Source organism: Triturus cristatus, chromosome 4_2 (assembly GCF_964204655.1).
Source record: "Triturus cristatus chromosome 4_2, aTriCri1.1, whole genome shotgun sequence".
Taxonomy (NCBI): domain Eukaryota; kingdom Metazoa; phylum Chordata; class Amphibia; order Caudata; family Salamandridae; genus Triturus; species Triturus cristatus.
In genome coordinates, this window is record NC_140586.1 from 702357753 (window position 1) to 702371161 (window position 13409).

The window sequence follows — 13409 nt, forward strand, 5'->3', positions numbered from 1 at the left end:
GAGCAATTTGTTTGTGAGACAGGAATCACCCTCCAAGTTGATTATTTGGCTAACAGCCTCATCTCATATCTAGACGTATCACAGAGCCACGTTCAAAATTTCTGTTTGTACTTGACTTCCAATGGGGTTCCCACAGATGACTGGATATGTAGGGAACAATCATTCAGATGCCCTTGTGCCATGATGACCCTGCACAGCATTGGTGCATTCCAAAATGATGTATGGACTGCAAAGAAGCATTTCTGGGGTCCAAACACTTCAACAGCTGTGCATGAGTCCTTTGGATGTCATCCTTGGACCTGTACTGGTTAATTGTCCCTTTTTTCCCATAGGACAGATGAGGGATGATAGTGACATTGCTTTGATGTGCTTTGGTGCATATGGTAGGTGACAATATTAAACTGTGTCATCACACTAGTGTGGCACATCCTGTATTCAAAAATTGCATTCACATTCATGACAACGTAAGACTTATGTCATGATGCTATGCCGCATCCTTGATCCTTTATCATGACGACTAAGTAGCTGCGATCAAAACGTAGATATGTTTTGTGTGTCGTAGATTAGACAATACACACTAAAACTATAGTCTACATTTTGGAGCTCGGTGCATGTATGCTGTAAATACAAAGCAGACGTTCAGTTCACCCTGCTAGTACTATGTGGCATGCTGCATGCCAGCCAACTTGAGTATTGTAATCAATTATGAGTCTCCTTGGTGTTGAGACAGCAACCACATCTCTGTGTCCCAAAAAGCAAATTGCCACTACAGTGCATTACTCTGTTGGAGTGTGAAATGAACGTGCAAGTGGTAAATATGTCTAGGGAAGATGGTCTTCATCCATGACAAACTGTGACACTGTCAGAACTTAGCATCCATTGCAGATTAATGTCCACATGACTCCATGACTTATACAAGGCTAGCCAGATGATGTTAGTTTTTGGAGGAAATGATCAAATGCCATGATGTCTGTTAACTGGTTTGTCATTCCTATGGCTCCTCATTCATTTGTTAGTATGTCAAGTGTGGGAATGATTAACGTGCAACCATGACATTCAGTTGACTGCACAGTATATGATGTACAAAATCAGTAGTTCTGTATTGGGGTGTGTGGGCCCCACAGTTACCAGATGATTGCCCCGAATGTTGATTACATAGCACATGATAGCATGCATTTCCTATTAACTTCTGTCCGTCATGTACTGGTGGACAGACACATGTCCCTCTTTTCATACAGATAACATGAATGCGGAAGAGGAACGGGTTTTCCGCATCAGGAAGGCCCGATATACTCACATATTGTCGGTAGCGAAGGGCTTCAGGTGGACCTCCCGGCAGTATGATAAACAGAGGGCTGCCAATACATGGGTCACCAACCCCGCGGCAAAGGATGGCAAGACAACACCCCAGCATCCTGTGGCCCCAGGCACAGCACCAGGAGCTGTTGGACCCACCCCTTCACGTCTGGCCAGTCAAGAGGACAGGGCATGGCGCCAAACGAGCTTGACACATTGATGGGGCGAATGGAATCAATGGACAAGAAAATAGACAATTTAACGCAAAAATTGGACATGATGCAGCAGAGCCTGGACCATTTGATCAGCCTGATCTGAGGGCTGATTGTATAAAGTGTTTAATATTTATTCTGTTAGCTTTTTTATATGTAAGATTCCTTTTATTAGTAATTTTATAGTCGTTGATATATGTAGACATAGTTAGATTAGTTAGGTTTGTTAGGTGTGCATTTTTGATAGCTTAATACATTTTTTTTATCATAAGGGATTTTATTAACAATTAGGGGTGGGTGGTCATGTTATGTGTGTTGATAGGTTGATTAAAAAAAACAATACCAAAAAAAATGTTTGTTTTTTCATACATTAATAGTTAATTCATGTATAGAATAAGTATGTGTATGTCTATTGTGCATTGATGTGTTAAGGGGTGTGGGGGATGATGTTTAGTTGTCCCGCGTGATCATAGTTTAGCTTAGGAACATTAAGGTAAGTAAGGTAGGTTAAGGTTAGTTAGTTTAGATAGTTTTTAAGGTAGTTTAGAGTGTGTGTTATTAATGTAGATTTTACTTCAACTTTTTCTTTTATATATAAACACTTTATTTACCTACATTGGACTATATTCTTTGATGGTCAGCATTTACTATGTTGTATGTGTGAGTAAGTGGGCACATGGACTGTGACCACCGGGTCATGTTTGAGTGCATCATATTATTACATTCTGGTAGGTTGGTGCTACATGTCTGACTAGATGTACATGTTCATGCAACATCTGTTCTTTGATTTTTTGGTAGCCAATATTGGTCTGACACATACATACTTTTGGGATTCTAATCATGAGTCTTTGGACAACCTCTGCATGTCTATCATTATTCAGTCTCTGCTGGGTATGATGTTGCTATATGTAAGTAAAATATGGCTTGTATCATACACAGATGTACAGAATGTACTCACCACACATTAACTCCCTTGGGGTTGTAATAGCTACACCATGTTAATGTACAAGTAGTCATTGTGCTACGAGTGGCTAGTTCATATGACTGGACAACCCAATGTCTGTATACAGGCGTAGTTAAGTTTTAAGGATGGTGTATGAAGTACCCAGGTCAAAACTTCAGCCCATCTTGTTGGCTGGTATGTTAAAAATCTGAAGGCATAACAATAATATATTTTTACACAACGTCATCAATGGTGTATGTGCTGATTCAAAATCCTCTTGCGCTGCCAGTACGTGACTTTTTGTGACACACTGGCAGCGCTTTTCTCTGCCCCATTTTTACAGAGACTCACCAAGCCACCCTGTGTAGACCTTGTTATGTTCTGTTTTGTTTAGATGTCTTATACTGCGCACAGCTTCCCCAGCAGAGGGCCCTCCCAGCGCTGGTAGCAGACAGAACAGGTGGCAGGTGACAGAAGGAGGCATAAATTTAAGTGAAGAGGTAGATCTTGATAACCTCACGAAACCCCAGAGAATAATCCATGCTGCAAATGTGTGTAGTAAATGAGTTCAAGAGTTGAGCTGCTATTGTGCAGAAGGAGCACCCACCAGCTCACATCCTCCTTACCCGTGCGACAACCGCCAGCTGTTGACCTATTGCTCTGAGTTGGCGAGTGGTGGTGTATTGTGACAGCATGTTGGCCAAGATGCCAGGAGAGGATGGATTAAAGACCTTAGACGCAATGCAGAGAAACTTGTACTCACTCCTCTGGCCACCGGCAGCCAATGAAGCAGACAACTGGCACTGGTGTTGGAGCAGGTTCTATGGAGACCAAGTAGAGTCCTGGCAGCTGTGTTTGGGACCCTCGCCAGTCTCACAATCTCAGACTTGTTTGCCCCCAGCTGGAGGAAGGTGCCGTAATAGAGTCTCGAAAAAACAGAGTCCTGAACAATAACCTGACTGATGAATGGCTTGACCAAAATAACAGCAGTGTGAACCCCCTTAGTATACCAAGACACGCTCCAGACACTTTCTTAGTCTGGGCCTGGATGATGAGAGCCGAGTCAACCCAGACACCCAGGTCTTTCACCACCTGTTTATGTGTTGAGTGCCCAAACAAGGGTTGAATGCCACCAGCATTCACTCCACAGCTTATGATCTTTACTCACCAACAACACCTCAGACTTGCTGGCATTGAGCTAGAGGCAGTTGGCAGTTATCCACCCAGCAACAGCAGCAAGATTGTTCCAGAAATTATGGACATTCGGCACCCAGTTATTGGAAAGTGCAACTAGCAAGTGCGTATCACCTGCATGTGATACTACTGTGAGCCCTCAAATAATGGACAGCGCAGCTAATGGTTGGACATATGGATTAAGAAGTGTTGGGCTCAGAGCTGAGCCCTGTGGCACACCCTCTTTAATAGTGTGAGGCATAGAGGTGAAAGGGGGATCCATTCCATGGAAGCTCCACTCAGGAGGGCAAGAGGTGAACCAGTCCAGTGCAATGGCCGCTATGCCTGCCTACTCCAACCTTTGCAGTGAGATCTGTTGGGAGACCCTGTTAAAAGCAGCACAGATATCCAATGGGACCATTGCCAAAATACATACATCATCCAATGCTGCACTTGTCACTCCAGCCATTTTTCTCAAAGCTGTATTTGTGAATGGTGCGTTCCATGTGGGTGTTCACATCTTGGAACCCTGGAAGTAGACAGCATTCCGCCTTTACAAGGAATCCTAATCCTGCAAATGCGTCAGCATGCTACGCCTCACAAGGTGTGGCAGAGAGGGGCACATTGATGACCATGCTTTGCCTTTCTCCACGTTTCAGTGATTTTGAAGTTGTGCTGCAGTCTACAGCATGCATTAATTTCCCTAGAAGCCAGTTGAGACAATTTTTGTGTGTAGAGGTGCACCTTCATGCACAACTAATCACCCCACCATGACGCAGGCATCCTTGAGGCATGCTGCTAGGGTGCATACACAGGCACATGGCAGATGTTTCAGCACCAGCACAGGGGAGAGCACAGGAATGCCAAAGTTTCATTGAATATGTGTGGCATTCCTGTGTTCAGGAAGGGCTTGTGGTGGTGCGCTGCAGCACATTCATGAGTAACATTCACTTATTTCTACATGTGACAGCATGTATTTTCACATTTAATTAGTCATACTTACAAACATTTATCTTGTACTTAGCCACTATTCCACGTGTGTCTGGATTTCACATCAAACATTATACACAGTGATATTGTGGAATGGTACAAACCGGACCCAAGGGCACATTGTTCTTGACACACAAGTGAGGAAACAGTACTCGTTGACATGTTTGAGAGAGAGAGTGTTGGGACAAAGATATTTTATTTGAAACGGAGGTTGGTGATTGATATATTGTTATTGTCACCATGTATTGGACTTCAGTTTTTCAAAATGAAAATATGTAGTGTGGCACAGTTGTACAATTTTTCATGATGCTCTTGTCTGCCGGACCTTGTTCTCATTGAAGTGACTTTTTGTGGGTTTACACCTGTGACGTACTGTCATTTAGTGACCAGTCTTCCTCTGGAAGTGGGTTGCAAAGTCATCGTCCGAGTCGTCAGAGTGTGGCTTGGTTTCTTCGTTTGCTGCAGGGCATGTTGTCCCACTGCTACCACCAGCAGTGGTAGAGGATGTGTGAGGGAACACATGTTCAGGGGAGATTAAGTTAGCCATTAGGGCATTCATTCCGCATCAGTTGCTGATTTTTAATCACAGTCAGCAACTCACCCTGAAAGGCTGTGAGGGTTGACATGTAGAGGTCTTGCCATTGCTGCATATCTCTCATTCTGTTGTCAATGTTTTGTAGGTGCTGGGCTACATCCCTGGTGGCACTTTGTGGTGGCATTTGAACATGCCTCTGACTCATGATATTAGAGATGTTTGCAAGTGATTGAGCTAGTCCCGGTGTTTGGGAGGAGCTGGCTTGCTCAGTGCTGATGTTAGCCAAACCCAGATTCATGCTTCGTAGTATGGCTTGCATGATGCCGCCTATACTCACCACTGCAACATGTACCTCGTTGAGGAGCTCCCGCTGTAGAGATACAGCGGTTCTTTGGAACTCGCGCTGTGTGTTCTCCCACTCGGTGCTCATTTTTGTGGTGGCAGAATCTGGTGGGGTGGGGGTTCCACTTGAGCAGCAATCACACCGTTGTCACGCTCTGGAGGTGGTGTAGGTGACCGGATAGTGGTTATTGGCTCCTCCAGTGTGCCAATATCAATGGAGGGTGGGTTGTCATCCATATCATCCGAAAGATTGGTGGCATCCACCTGTTATGTGGAAGCAGCATTCTCTGAAAAATAAGGAGCAAATCTGTTAGTAGGGTTTGCATGTTCAATTGTATTGATGTTTATTGAGAGGCATCACATGTGTCTTATCAAAGCTGATCTTTGTGGCACATTCAAGCGATCTATGTCCTTATGCAGACTGATGCTTTAGACTCATAGCCACTTGAATGGACAAAGCACCACTTATTGTTACAGTAGTGGTGCTGGTAATTGGTATGCATTGATACTGACCTGTGTACATACACCACAATGGTAATATTGCTCTTAGTGGTAGGTGCCATTTCTGGGCAACACTGCAAGTGTACATTTGTGTGTGATTCCAGGGTGTTGGCCTCCTTTAAAAACAAACTAATGAGATGTGTCACTGCACATTTTTGCGACATTACGGACCATGGGTGCCAACTGCAACAAATACTAGTTAGCGAAAGTTGTTTTGTGCCAGCCTATCACCTTGTCTTCAATAAAGACTGCCAGGAACACTGCTACGAAAGCATTACTAATTACACCATTGGCAAGCAATGAGTGATAAAAAAACACATTAGCCAAAAATGTAATCAATTTATTCTGCACTATTTATTCTGGCATCAACTGTGTGGAAATTAGCCTATGAGTCAACCTACAATGATGACTATGTAACTAACATTGGTTATCATGCAGAATGTATTGGCCTGGCCCCAGTACCTCACAGAGCATCAAATCCCCCAGGCCCCCCATATGCCATGGCCATCCAGAAACCGAGGGAAATGCAGAAGTCTGGGCTACACTACTGAGTACATGCACTCTGCTGAGCACAACCAGTGTGCATCACATCTCATTAGGCAATCCTACTACACAATGGCATACAAACCCATGTGGGCACCGATGAGTTCACGGCTCATGGTGCCATTGCTGGCCTGCCATTAGTGAGTCAACCTGGGATGCGGAAGTGCAGTCTATTTGCTGGGCTCTGTTGTTGGGCATTGAGGCATTGGTGATCACCCTTACCTGGTGTTGGAGCCAGCATGGTTGCATGGAGGCATGTTGCAGACTTGTGTGAGAATACACCCTGTACCTCCATGTATATGTGAATGTTACCTGTTCTCTGGTGTAACTACCTAGGGAGGGACACATTGCATACCATGCACCAACAGTACACTGTGCTACGCAAGGGATATTGCTAATGGTGTTCAACGCATATCTGCATCCTAGGCCACAGGATGGGTCAGTGGCCAGACGCTGTGGAGAGTTTTGACCCTGAGATTAATCTAACGTATGTAGCATTGGCACTCAAGATAAACACATAAGGGATGCATGTTGCATCCCCTTCATTGTGTCATTGCCCAGCTGTCTTGGCAGGGAATGCTATACCCAGGCCTGTGTAAGTCGACCTAGCAGAGGATCCTGCTGGCTGATTCACCGACTTTGTGAGTCTGCATCAGATATCACCACTGTGTGGATGTCCAAGTGAGTGCAAGGTGTGATGTGTAGTGTAGGATGCCCATGATATGGTAGTGCGCAGGGGTAGCACCTGTGGGTGCAGTACACCCATTGGGGGATAATCCTTTATTGAGCTTGAGATTTGGGCCCATAAATTTGAGCAGTGCTAAACAGTGAAGCAAATACCATGATGGTCATTTATCTATGTACTGGTGCTACATTTCCTTTATGGGTGTGAGGGGGATTGGGGCTGCTCGACTCAGAATTAGGCCCATGACTCAGTAGTATGCCTACTGAAGTGCACAATGTCTGGTCATTTGTCCTCTCAGTCCGGCACAAACAGTCATGTGCACTTCACTGTTCACAATGCAGACAGCATTGCAGCCTGCATTAAGTACTTGGCCACCCATCAAGCCCCTGTCAGAACGCACTGTACCTGAGTGCATGAGCATTCACAAAACCACATTGCAGCCCTGTGATTGACTTAGGTGAGGGAGTCTGGCTGCTTCCTGTCCCTTGAGGCAGACTCATGGGCCCAGGTGCACAGATTACACATGCCCAGGCCTTGTTGCACATTTTCATTTTTAATGTGATGTAAGGCCCCCACTTACACCCACCCCCACATCCATGCCCCCTCCAGTGTATTTTCTACATTATTTCTCCAGCCAGCTGTCCAGTGCCCCCTACATCATTTCTCACTGCCAGATGCTGTGCAGCCATGTGCAGAAGGCAGACCAGTTGTGAACAAAGATAAGATGTCTTTTGTTGAAAGACATACCATTCCATTTCTTTCAAATATGATGCATACCAATGGGTATCATGTTACAACAGTGTGGTGAGAGCTAGATAGGATAGCCTTGTGAATTACAGTAACCACTACAGTGAGTGCAACCCTAAAAGGAACACTTGTTAAACATAACAACGCCAGATACCTGAGATTCATCTCAGACCCCCCCCAAACAACAGTAGATATCACATTTGGTGCAGACGACACCCTATTTTCATGGATTGCCCCCAAAAGACACCATATTTTCATGCATTGCCCCCATATGCCACCCACTTTTCAAATTTTGCACCCAAATGACACCCTATTTTCATTTCTTGCCCCCAAAAGGCACCCTATCTTCATTTTCTGGCCCACATAGACCCCCTATATTCAAATGTAGCCCACAATCAACACCCAAATTGCAATGTTTGACCCCAGAAAACACACTAGTTTAATTTGTTAGCCACAAAAGGCATCCTGTGTTGCTTTTCACCACACAAAAAAGAGACTATTGTCCCTTATTTCTTCACAAGACAGCCAATATCTCTGAATGTGTCACAAAGAAAAAGGCTTACATTGCTATGTCACACTGGTACACATTACCTAGGCTAGGACGGATGGAACTCCATTAGTTGCATCACAATGCATTGATATAACATGCAATGTGAAGGCAACTGCGTGCCTGTGGTTACTTGGAATTGACATTCAAATGTGATAACTGTGTTGTAATGTACATCTAGCATGACGGAGGGAAGCCATGGCTGAGACCGTATGCAGTCATTTGCCCCAGAACCACACACGCCAGCTAGGACCAATCCTCTTCTACACTCCTCTGCTGCAACACAAACACCCTCCTCGACATCCACCCTGTACGCAACCACACCTGCCATCTTGCAGTACAGTATGATTATCTTGCCCCCTGCGCAAGTCGAATCTCAGGACAGACCTTCTTACACATCAGGACACCAGTGCCTTGTGCCACCCATCAAAACAACACTACACACAACCAGCTCAAATACATCCTCCACAAACTGCCGGCACTACACATGCCCCCTACAGAGATGTCACACAACCTTGCTGTTGACTCTTCATATGTCACCTGCTTCACATACACATGCACAAAACTTCGTTTGAGACCTGTAATCACCATCGCCATCAGTGACAGCTACTTAATTCCCCCCAAGGTCCACCACGTCCATCAAGGATGAGGCATTGCCATATCCTACGAGGAAGGAGAACACTCAAAATGAACATACACTTAAATGACCCAGCAGTAACCATGGTACGACTCAACTTAAAACGGCCAGACCAGGCAAGGCAACATCCACATTGGCACCTTCATTTGCAGGCCACCCGGACCATGTACACCCATTCAACAATGCCATTGTAGACATCATTGCACACCAGTCTCACCCCCCCTTTCCTACTTCAGGAACTCTGGTTCTACCTGAACAACACCCGTGACCAGGACACCATTGCCTCCTTGGTGACATTTCTGGCATCAGACTGAGGGAGCTATTGGCAACACCAAGCCACATTGCAGGAGACATTGACAGGCACATCTCCTCCACAGTAGACAGATTCAACTCCAGCCACACCACCATATTCACATGGACCAACCATCATTGTGAATGTCACATATTCACCATGCCCACCAGACACTACCACCATCATTGAGTCACATCCCCAAAGGGCTCCTGGACATCTAATCTGTTATCATGGAGTCCCTTGGCCACAGCACTCCGCCTACGCTTACATTCTATGACCCCGCTGCTGAGGTACCGGTGGTGCAAGTCCCTACATAAATGATGTCCAGTATGTCTGCTCCATCAGAGATGGACATGGTGGTGCTTTTCTGACATTTCAAATGTGTGATTGACATATGTGTTTGACTTACATTGAGAATTTTTGTAATTGTGGACAAGTATGAGGACAACAATATGCACACATCAGACTGCGGCACAGTGAAATTTCTAGCTGCTATGCCCACCATGACCCCTTCCTGACATATGTGCATTTATTGTTACTTACCCGTTGCTCTTCAGTTTCTCTTGCGGCACTGTCCTGTCCGGAGATTCCTGTCACTATTTCCTCTGGAATGACTCGTGCCACCCGCTCCTCCAGGTCATCAAGGACCTCCTGGTCTCCCTGGCTGCCTCCTCCAGTTTGTAAGGCAGCCTTGCGGTTTGCTGCAAGTTTTTCTTTTGTGCGACGCTTGCAGTCATGCCACCTTTTTTTGCAGTCAAGCACGGTCCGCTTGGACTGGCCCACGCTGTTGATTTTCGTGACAATTCGCTGCCATATCGCCTCTTTTTTGGAAATGGGCAGCTTTGAATTCACAAACAGCTGGTGCTGGTGGTTGGTGACCTCAGTCACCAGGATTTCGTTTTCCTCATGGCTGAAGTTGGACTTGCGCTTTCGTTCAGCCACAGGTTCAGCCTGTGCATCAGGGCTTCTGCTGGCGGTGTTTGCCTGTGGGTCCTGGGTGCTGGTGTGACCTTCAGGTTCCATTTTTGGCTCCTCTGTTGTCCACAAATATCTTTATTTCTATTTGAGTCACTTTCCCAGTTGACTTTTGACGCTTCACGCAGTGTGCGCTATCGCAGAGTCGTTGGAATGGCGTTGCGTGTTGCAAGTCAGACTTAGTGACTTTTCCCCCAGTTGCGTCAGGCTGACTTGCGGCACTTTTGCGGCACCTACGTCAGTTTCTCTGATGCAGGTTGCCGTGTTGCGCCACGCTCTGACGCCTTGTTGATATGGTGCTTCTGGGTTGACTTGCGTTGTCGCAGCGGTAACGCAAGATTTCTGACGCATCGCTGTATTGCGGCAGCGATGCGTCACTTTTCGTAAATCTGTCCCCAGGTCTGTAGTCTCAAATAATCTGGCTGATACACCCTGAATCACCAGAAAGTGATCTACTGTTAGGCTGATAGCCAACTCTCCCTGTGAGAGTCTGAATTCCAAAATGCTCCCTATGAACTGAACCGTCTTAGGGAGTGTCTAGGAGAATTAAGGGTTGTTCACGGAGAGCCCGAGATTTAATGTCATCCTCCGAGTCATGGTAAAGGCCTGTCTGAACTCTGCTGACGAATATCGAGGTAGGAGTAGCAGCTACTGGAAGGCTGCCACAGTGGCCAAGATGCTGGTGAAAGACAGAAAAGATTAATGTATGCAAAATAGCAACATTCTCTATTATAGTCTTTGTTTTCCATTGTGAAGCAGAGTTATTTGTTTCTGCTGTATAGGTACGTTGAAATACTTCTCTCGCAGTCATTATAAGGGCCAGATGATAGGCCCAGAGCCAAAGCCAGCTTATTGAAATGTAGGAGAAGCTAGGTGAGGCAGTAAAGACCAAAAATGAAGCAACGGCACTCTAAATTATTTCATTGTCATAGGGATGTAGTAGAACTGTTTTACGCTGAAGGCATCTATACCTTTTACACATATTCTTGTGATATAGGATTGCGTATAACTGAAACAGATGGAAGTGGTTGGAGAAGCTGTAAATACAGTTCTTCCACATCACTAAGAAACCCAGATTTCTTTGTTGATTTGGGTCCATGATAATGGAGCAAAACCCTTCCCCTCCTCCCCCCACACTGGATTGATGAAGCCTGCTAAGTTGGCAGAGTTTTTCCAGACACTCTGGACTACTTTTGAACTTCGAAATCGCTGATGAGAGCTGGATTTGGTGCAAGAGCCAAAGCTGGCACACTAGCAGAGATGCTCCAGGGGGTGTACTGTTGTTTGAATGAGAAGAGAACAGGAAGAGGAGCAATTGGGATCAATGATTGTCCTCAAGGTCACTGGAACTGGCTCGATGCTAGTGTAGGGTGTGTAGGAATTCCCCAAGCATGCACTCTTGCTGGGAGGTGGAGTTGAGAATAGATCACCTAGAGCCTCCCCAATGCTAGGTGGTTCTGATCCTGCTGGGTATTCATGAGTGAACCTTGAGAGGGAGGCTAGACTAATACTGGCATAGCTGGAAGACCCAGATGGCTGATGATAGAAGTGACTGACCGCTACTTGGACATTAGGAGATAATGAGTAGTTTCTGGAGCAGTCTCCCTTGTCTTCATATACACAACTAAGGCGCTCTCATTCCAAGTGACTTTTTGATACCAATGGGAGAGTAACAAGATATACTGGCCAACCTGGAATTTTGGGATCCACTTTAACTCCAAATATCTGGTGGTGTTTTACCTTAAGGCTCCACCTGCTGCAAGCATGTTGAATCTCTGGGTGAAATGCTGATAGGAAATGAGAAACCATGGGACTTGGGAGCCTTGCCTATTCCTCAATTCCAAAGGGACTCTCATGGTCTCACTTGCAATTGGCCGCTATTACCCTTCTTCTGTATCAGTAAAAGTGGGGCAGAGGATGGAATGCTCAGTGGCATTAATGAGATCATTAAGAGGGACATGATCATGGAAAGCCCTGTAGTTGGCATTAATTTTATAAGTTTTGTAAACCAACAAGATCGTGGCTTTCGTTTTATAAAACCATGAGCAGATAAAATACAGAATTCTTGAACGTTGGCTTAACAGAAAATGCTATAGCATGGTCAAAAATAAAAACTCTTTGGTCTGCTTTGATAGCTAACACCCTACAGTCCTCAGAGAGTCTTCAATTAGGGTAAAACCTATATAACACAAGAAATTTGGTGACCAAGCAGAAGCCTTGATGGAAAAACTTAGTGAAAATATAACAAAAGATTAAGAAATAACAATAGGGAAGCCCTAAGAGAAACTATATCTAGAACAACGACATTGAGCATCGCCTGTGTTGCAAGTTAAGCCTCCATTTCAAACAAACTGAAAACAAGGATTAATAAACAGTGAGAAATCCTGAATCTTAGTGCTCACCATTATGAAAAACCGTTGGTCACCTTAAAAAAAACAAGTAACAGCTTTGGACTGTTGTTTTGGAGGGAGTGTGGAGTGGAAGAACCTTTAGTCACACAACAGGAATGCCTGCACATCAAACCTTTATGGGGGCATAAGATGATTTTAGGGTTAGCTTCTCCCTACAGACCTGCCCTTTGTTTTAATGAGTCTCTGCTCCCCAATGCTGAAGCACCAAACTAAAGCAGACCAAATACTGATATTGAATTGCCTTGGAGCACCCACTCATGCTGCGGGTGGACCACCTATAAGTGTCCTGTCTAGGCTGCGCAGCCATTTGAATCATAACACAGGAGCAGCTGAGCCAGCCCTCGAGCCGCAAGCAGCCAGGACCGGTCGCTGCCAGCTTTGCTCAGACAGTGCTAATTATTATACTGCAGCACTTGACAGCTGAGGAGGCACTATAATGCGTGACTTTGCATTTTAGTGCAGTGATGCAGACCACAACAGTGAAATGTGTTCGTCTAACCTCTGATGTATGGTACTTGGCGGGGCTGCCCAGAGAACCCCACAAAGAGGTGATCATCCATCTATTGTTCTTCAGGTACGA

At 45.3% G+C, this 13409-nt stretch overlaps 1 protein-coding gene across 2 annotated transcripts in view; it reads right to left on the reverse strand.

The window, feature by feature from the left end:
• LOC146834925 (transmembrane protein 205-like) overlaps nucleotides 1–13409 on the reverse strand; it is a 216135-nt gene that overhangs the window by 89899 nt on the left and 112827 nt on the right. The window contains exon 2 of one of the 2 annotated variants that reach the window (XR_014960670.1): nucleotides 4827–5778. The exons of the other annotated variant lie outside the window; for it this stretch is intronic. The gene's annotated coding sequence lies outside the window, so the exon portion shown is untranslated. Of the gene's footprint in view, nucleotides 1–4826; nucleotides 5779–13409 lie in introns of those variants that run through there. 2 annotated transcript variants of the gene reach the window in all.